Raw genomic sequence first — 6,426 nt, forward strand, 5'->3', positions numbered from 1 at the left:
CCCATATGAACTCTTTCATCTCCTCTTAATTTTCTCTTGGAGGTGCACAGTTCCTTAAGAAATTTAGCATATCGAGGTATTTGTTTTATAGCATCTAATAAGGGAATATTTACCTCAACCTTGCGAAATGTCTCAAGGATGTCTTTCTCTTGTTCCTCCTTCTTGGATTTTGCAAACCAGATTGGAAAAGGATGAGGTATCACAATAGATAGGGGTTTCGCTCTGGTGGGTTGCGCATCTTAAGATTTAGGCATCAATTCATTCTTTTCAAGCTCATCTTCTACTTGCTCTGTCACTTTCTTACTAGGCTCTTCCAACTCCTTCCCACTTCTAAGGATGACGGCACTAGCGTTTTGCTTGGGATTCACCTAAGATTGTGAAGGCAATCTCCCTAATACTTGAGACTCTAGACGGCTCATTGTAGTTGCCAATTGACTCACTTAGCTCTCCAATTTCCGAATGCTTGTTGTAGTTGCCTGCTGAAATAGTTGAGCATTAGTCGCAAGTGATTTAACAATTTCTTCAAGAGATATACCTGACTTGGAGGTTGACTGTGGAGCTGCTGGTTGTCTTGGTGAATATTATTGTGGGAATCCTGACGGCCTAACTCCATAGCTGAAGTTAGGATGATCCTTCTATCCCGGATTGTATGTTTATGCATAAGGATCATACCTTCTCTGAGGCATGCCTGGAAATCCTCCAACTGCATTGGCTTGTTCAATGGGTTCTTCTTGAAGTGTAAGACACATATCAGTTGAATGACCCATATTGTAACAAATACCACAAGTCTTTACCTGTTGCACATTACCTACAACAAACTTTTCCACAAAAAAAGTAAGTTTATCTAAATGTTGTTCAACAGAAGAAATATTTACCTCATTCACCTTCCTTGAAGTGAGCTCTTGCCTGCTGCCAAATTGTTGTGCATTGGCAGCCATATTTGATATCAACTCCCTTGCTTGAGTAGGGGTCTTGTTCATCAACACGCCTCCATTAGCAGCATCTATCATACTCCTATCCATCAATGACAGTCCTTCGTAAAAATATTGAATAAGAAGATGATCAGAAATTTGATGCTGAGGACAGCTGGCACACAATTTTTTGAATCGCTCCCAATACTCATACAAAGTCTCCCCAGGAAGTTGTCTGATCCCACAAATATCTTTTCTGATGTTGGCAGCTCTTGAAGCAGGAAAGTACTTCTCAAGGAACTGCTTCTTCAAACCATTCCACGTTGTAATCGATCCAGGAGGCAAGTAGTATAACCAGTCTTTAGCTAGTCCATCTAAAGAGAAAGGAAAAGCACACAGCTTAATCTGCTCTTCAGTCACGCCTTGTGGTCTCATACTTGAACACATAACATGAAACTCCTTAAGATGTTTATGAGGATCTTCACCTGCAAAACCATGAAACTTAGGTAATAAATGAATAAGACCAGACTTTAATTCAAAATTTACCTCCAAATCTACATATTGAATGCAGAGTGGTTGCTGATTCAAGTCTGGTTTAGCTAACTCTCTAAGAGTTCTTTCTACAGGTGCAGGTATATCCATCACTTGTTCTTCTGAATCGCTAGATGATTCAACTAAATTAGGCACCGTGTATGTTTCAGAAAGTAAAGGCGACAATGATCGTTGCTTAACTCGCTTCGTCTGCTGTCTCAGCTGGCGAGCTGTCTTCTCAATTTCAGGATTAAACGAAAGTGTACCTGTACGAGAAGAACGAACCATACACCAAGTAAAACGTAAAAAGGATTAAATAAATGACACTAATCCCGGGCAACGGCGCCAAAATTTGATGGTTGTCGAAGCCAACAAAAATAAATTCCTACTCTAAATAAATTGTGTATAGTGATTGAGCAGGGTCGTGTCCACAGAGATCGGTAATTATTTAAATCCTTTGAAACGTAAAACGTAAAATGGGGGAATTGTTGACAATAATAAAAATCAAATTAAAATAACAAGAATGCAAATTAAAGTTGTAATTCAAATTGGAGAAAGCTCTGGTTGAAGGAATTAACTCAGCTTGATTCGACTACTGATCATTGATTCAAATATAGATTATTATTACTCATGAATAGACCGGTTATAGCTACTGAGACCCTCTAATAGCCAGTCTCTCCTTCACTAGTCGATAACCAAGGTACGACCATTGGTTATTTCCCTAATCAATAGACAACCCTAGATACGATCATAGGATTTAATCAATTGACAGCCTGAAAAACCAGAGAGACCCAAATCCTAATCAACACATATGATGATTCATTTAAATTAGATTATTTATTCTCACAACACAACTCTCTGCTATGTCATTTGTCACAAACATTAAATTCTTCATACGATGAATCCTTCAATTGACAATAGATTAAGTTGATAATTAAATAGTGGCCAATTACCTAATTAACAAACATAATCATGAAAATAATTTAGAGAATAAACAAATACCCAAAAAGCAATAAAACAATTAAAGCACAAGAAAGATCTCACAGTAGTGATGAATCAAAGCTTCATTTACCTTCAACCAGAAAAATAGGTTTAGTTCTTCATAGAGAGAAGAGAAAAATTAAGATCTAGGGTTTCCTTCTTTTCTCCAATCCAAATCCCCCTTTTTCACAATAGATTCCCCCTTTAAATACTCTCTCTCTCTTCTCTTTTAGAGTTCTATTTAAAATAAAATACTAAAATCTGAAATATTAAATTCGTAATTACAAAAATAGCCAAAAATACAAAACACGTTAAACTAAAAACTGCAGGTCCGCAGTTGACAGCACGCACCCACGCCTTATCAACAAAGTTCTTCTGCCGCTCATAATTTCTCCAAGAGAACAATCATCCTTAAACATCATCTTGTAGCTCAATTTTATCACCAATCAATAGAATTGCACCTACAAAAGTAAATCACAAGTAAATCACTATTATTAAGTGCAAAATATCGATATTAAAGGAAGTAAATAATGCAAAACTAATGCATAAATTGCACTCTAACAGATCTTTACAAGCATGAAGGGAACAATAGAAAATAGATTTGGGGCAATCTTAAAGTCTATTGCTTGGAATATAATTTCTCAGGAACTATAAACAATGTCGTGAAAAGCTTTTACCTCGAAACTTCTTAAAAATATGTGGGATTATATGAAAATGCAATACTATATGGCTGGAATTAACAATAGCAATAGAACATAGTTACAATTCCACTATTCGTACTTCTAATAGGCCACTTGAAAGATGGGAAGAATATTTGAAGGTAACATCTTTTATTTTTTCTTACATTTAATTGAATTCTGGAAAAATTTACAATATAACTAATTATTCATTTATTTTATAACTGAATAGAAATATTTAGAAGATAAGTAATCTTACAATAAACCTTTAAAGAATACTGAAGAGTTAGAGGCATTATTCTTAGGTTTAGTAGCAACTGCAGCTTATAATTAGAGTTTTGGAGCGGAAGGGATAACAGAAATGTGCAATATATCATTAATATTATCTGAAACTCCAATTAATTTAAAAGATGACGATTGTGAGGTAAAAACACCTTATTTATACAACAATGTGGATCAGCAAGAAGTGTGAAGAAAAATGAATTGGATGGATTGATAGTTTACCAAGATGGCTTCAATATTCTTTTTTCCTAGTTCATAGGTGTTAATGTTTTGTTTGGTGTCATTATGGAAATTTTGAAGTATATAGCCCTTATGTAATAAGTCAACTTTCTCATAGGGTTCTTTGTTGAACTTTTCATTTATGTAGTGAATATATTACGTGTTTTGGTTTTTTGAAAAATAATAGTGGCCTGAATGGAAATATATAATTTTCTTCAAAAGGTGTCAGTGGATTATGCATTATTTGCTCAACATCACGATTATAAAGTTAAGCTAGCTTCTAATTTTTTAGTGTAAAGCCTAATTATTTCGAACTAGAATAAAGCAAATGTAGAATTTGGAAAATGGATGATAAAAATTGAATATAATATTCTATATATTAGAATTTCAAAGTAATTTTGTATTCATTTGAACATGATTTAAGTTATGATAAAATACTATGATATTTATGTTCTTCGAGATATACATTATTTATTTAACATTTAAATTTAATAAGGGTACAAATGTAAAAATAAATGTTTTTAGTTTTAAAGTTGAAAAAACATATAATTGAATATTTATTTTTAGAGATTTAGCAAAAAAAGAATGCATTGTTTAGATTCAAACATTTAAGTCTACTCAGTATTCAGATTGATTCAGATATATTTAAATTTCAGATAAAAAAATAAATGTCGCCTTAATATCCCAACTAAATAAGCATAAAATTACTCACGAAGTATAAACACTATTTTTGGTTTATTAAGGATATTAAACAAACTGCCATAATCTTTTTTTTCTTTTTTTCCCTTTTTATTTGGGAGATGTAAGCAATACTAAAAATTACTTTTGTGAAAGGAAGAATGAAGAAGCCTCATGTGCAATCTTAAACAGACATCTCACACTTAAAAGAAATATGTGAATCGTCAAAGAGATCCTGCCATCCGGCCGGATCTTCTTTTATTTTAGTCTTAACAATATTTACAATGCAAGCGCCTTAATGAATTGTATTTATAATGAAAGAAATCTTTATACAGACCATACATGAAGCTATAATTGGAAGGGAAGTATGCAATTATTAATACATTTATGTTTACATATCTTGGTGATTGCGAAATCATATCTTGAAAAGCTACAAAATCATAAAGATTATGGAAATTAATCTGATTGCTTACGTAAACAAACCATACTGTTATTTGAAAAATGTAAACAAATAGGGATACAAATACCCTTTTGGCTTTGCTAGGTGGCAAGTCTTTCTGTCGGTGCTATGAAATTTGGAGTTTTGTGTTTATATGGGATAGTGATGAGATTGGTGATGAAACGGGCTGGATTTTTGTGAATGGGGTCTTGGAATTTATGGAGATAGCCGGCCATGTCTGGAATTTTGCAAGTGTGGTTCTTGTAATGCATGGATTGCGATATTTAATTTGTAATGAGATTGTGATGGGTTTTAAAGGGAAATAAAAAGTAATGAATGTAAATTAATTTTGTCAAAATTTAATGCCCTTTTCTTCGGATTTAGAATGGTTTGAGATTGGAGAGAACAGATTTTCATCTATTTTAGTACAACCTAATGATATACTTATTGAGTTAATGGTCATGTTCGGTCCAATTGAATAAGTTTAAAGTAGTAGTAAAGTTAAATAAGTCTAAGTTAGTTGAGATATTATCAACTTAGTTTGTCAAGTATCTAGTTCCTGATTTGTTGGGATTATTTTGTTTCATCTCTATTTCTATTTTGTTTGGTTTGTATAAATAAACTATGGTTGAATAATAAAAGCTTGAACCATTTTATCAAAGAAATACTTGTGTTACATCTTGGAGGGATTGGCTTCCTCGAATTAGCCAATAGTTAACGTTACCAAGTGCAAGGCAAGATAGGAAGAGACAAGGAGATAAAAAATAGCTTGCCTGTACCAAAGTGGTATCAGAGCCTGGCTATGGATCAAAGAGTGGAGCAGATTGAAAAAGGTATTGAGTCACTAACCACTAGCCAAAATGAAATCCTCGGCCAAATTAGCTTAATGTTTGAAAAGTTGAATGCACGAATATATCAAATATCAAGTCCAGCAGCTAACGATAAGGCTCAAGATTCTTCAATTCTTCAACGAGTCCAAAGAGGACATAGCAACGGCAACGACAACACACCTCAAGCTAGTTCCAGCCACTGCTATGCACTAAAACCAGTAAAATTGGACTTTCCAAGATTTGATGGCGGGGCAGATCCAACAAGCAGGCTATGTAGAGTTGAACAATTTTTCAAAATTCATGAAACTCCTGCTGCTGATCGAGTTTCTTTAGCTTCATTTCACTTGGAGGGCGATGCACAATTATGGTACCAACTGCTGAAACATGAAGCAGTTTACATATCTTGGAATGAATTTAAAGAAGAGCTTCACTCAAGGTATTGTCCTAACAAATTTCTTGATTTCTTTGAAGAGCTAACCAAATTGTAGCAAACTGGAAGTGCAGAGGAATATCAAAGTAAGTTTTAGAAACTCTTAGCTAAAGCCGGGCATTTACCTCAAGCATGCTAAGTGAGTTGTTTTATTAGTGGTTTGTGCGAATCAATCCGTACCGATGTACAAGCCAATCAACCAGAGAGCTTGACTTCGGCTTTCGGGTTGGCACGATTATATGAAGCAAGAGAAATCTTTAAACACAAATCCTCCATTACTGCAAAAGGGGGTTCTCAATCTCCCAATGTGGCACCCCTAAGCTTGCCTCGTGTGCTAATAAAAAAAATGACAATTGAAGAGTTGAATGAGTGGAAAAAGAAAGGGTTGTGCTTCAAATGCAATGAAAAATTCAGCCCTGGCCATCGTTGTAAGAGGTTGTTTCTAATT

General features: G+C 34.2%; 1 non-coding gene across 1 annotated transcript; it reads left to right on the top strand.

Moving 5' to 3' along the window:
* The first annotated feature begins 1,068 nt into the window (after positions 1-1,068).
* LOC127901981 (small nucleolar RNA R71) lies at positions 1,069-1,175 on the top strand. The gene has a single exon (XR_008054386.1). It is a non-coding gene; the product is annotated as a small nucleolar RNA R71 (small nucleolar RNA).
* Positions 1,176-6,426: the final 5,251 nt, after the last annotated feature.

The sequence above is a fragment of the Citrus sinensis genome, chromosome 4, assembly GCF_022201045.2.
Source record: "Citrus sinensis cultivar Valencia sweet orange chromosome 4, DVS_A1.0, whole genome shotgun sequence".
Lineage (NCBI taxonomy): Eukaryota > Viridiplantae > Streptophyta > Magnoliopsida > Sapindales > Rutaceae > Citrus > Citrus sinensis.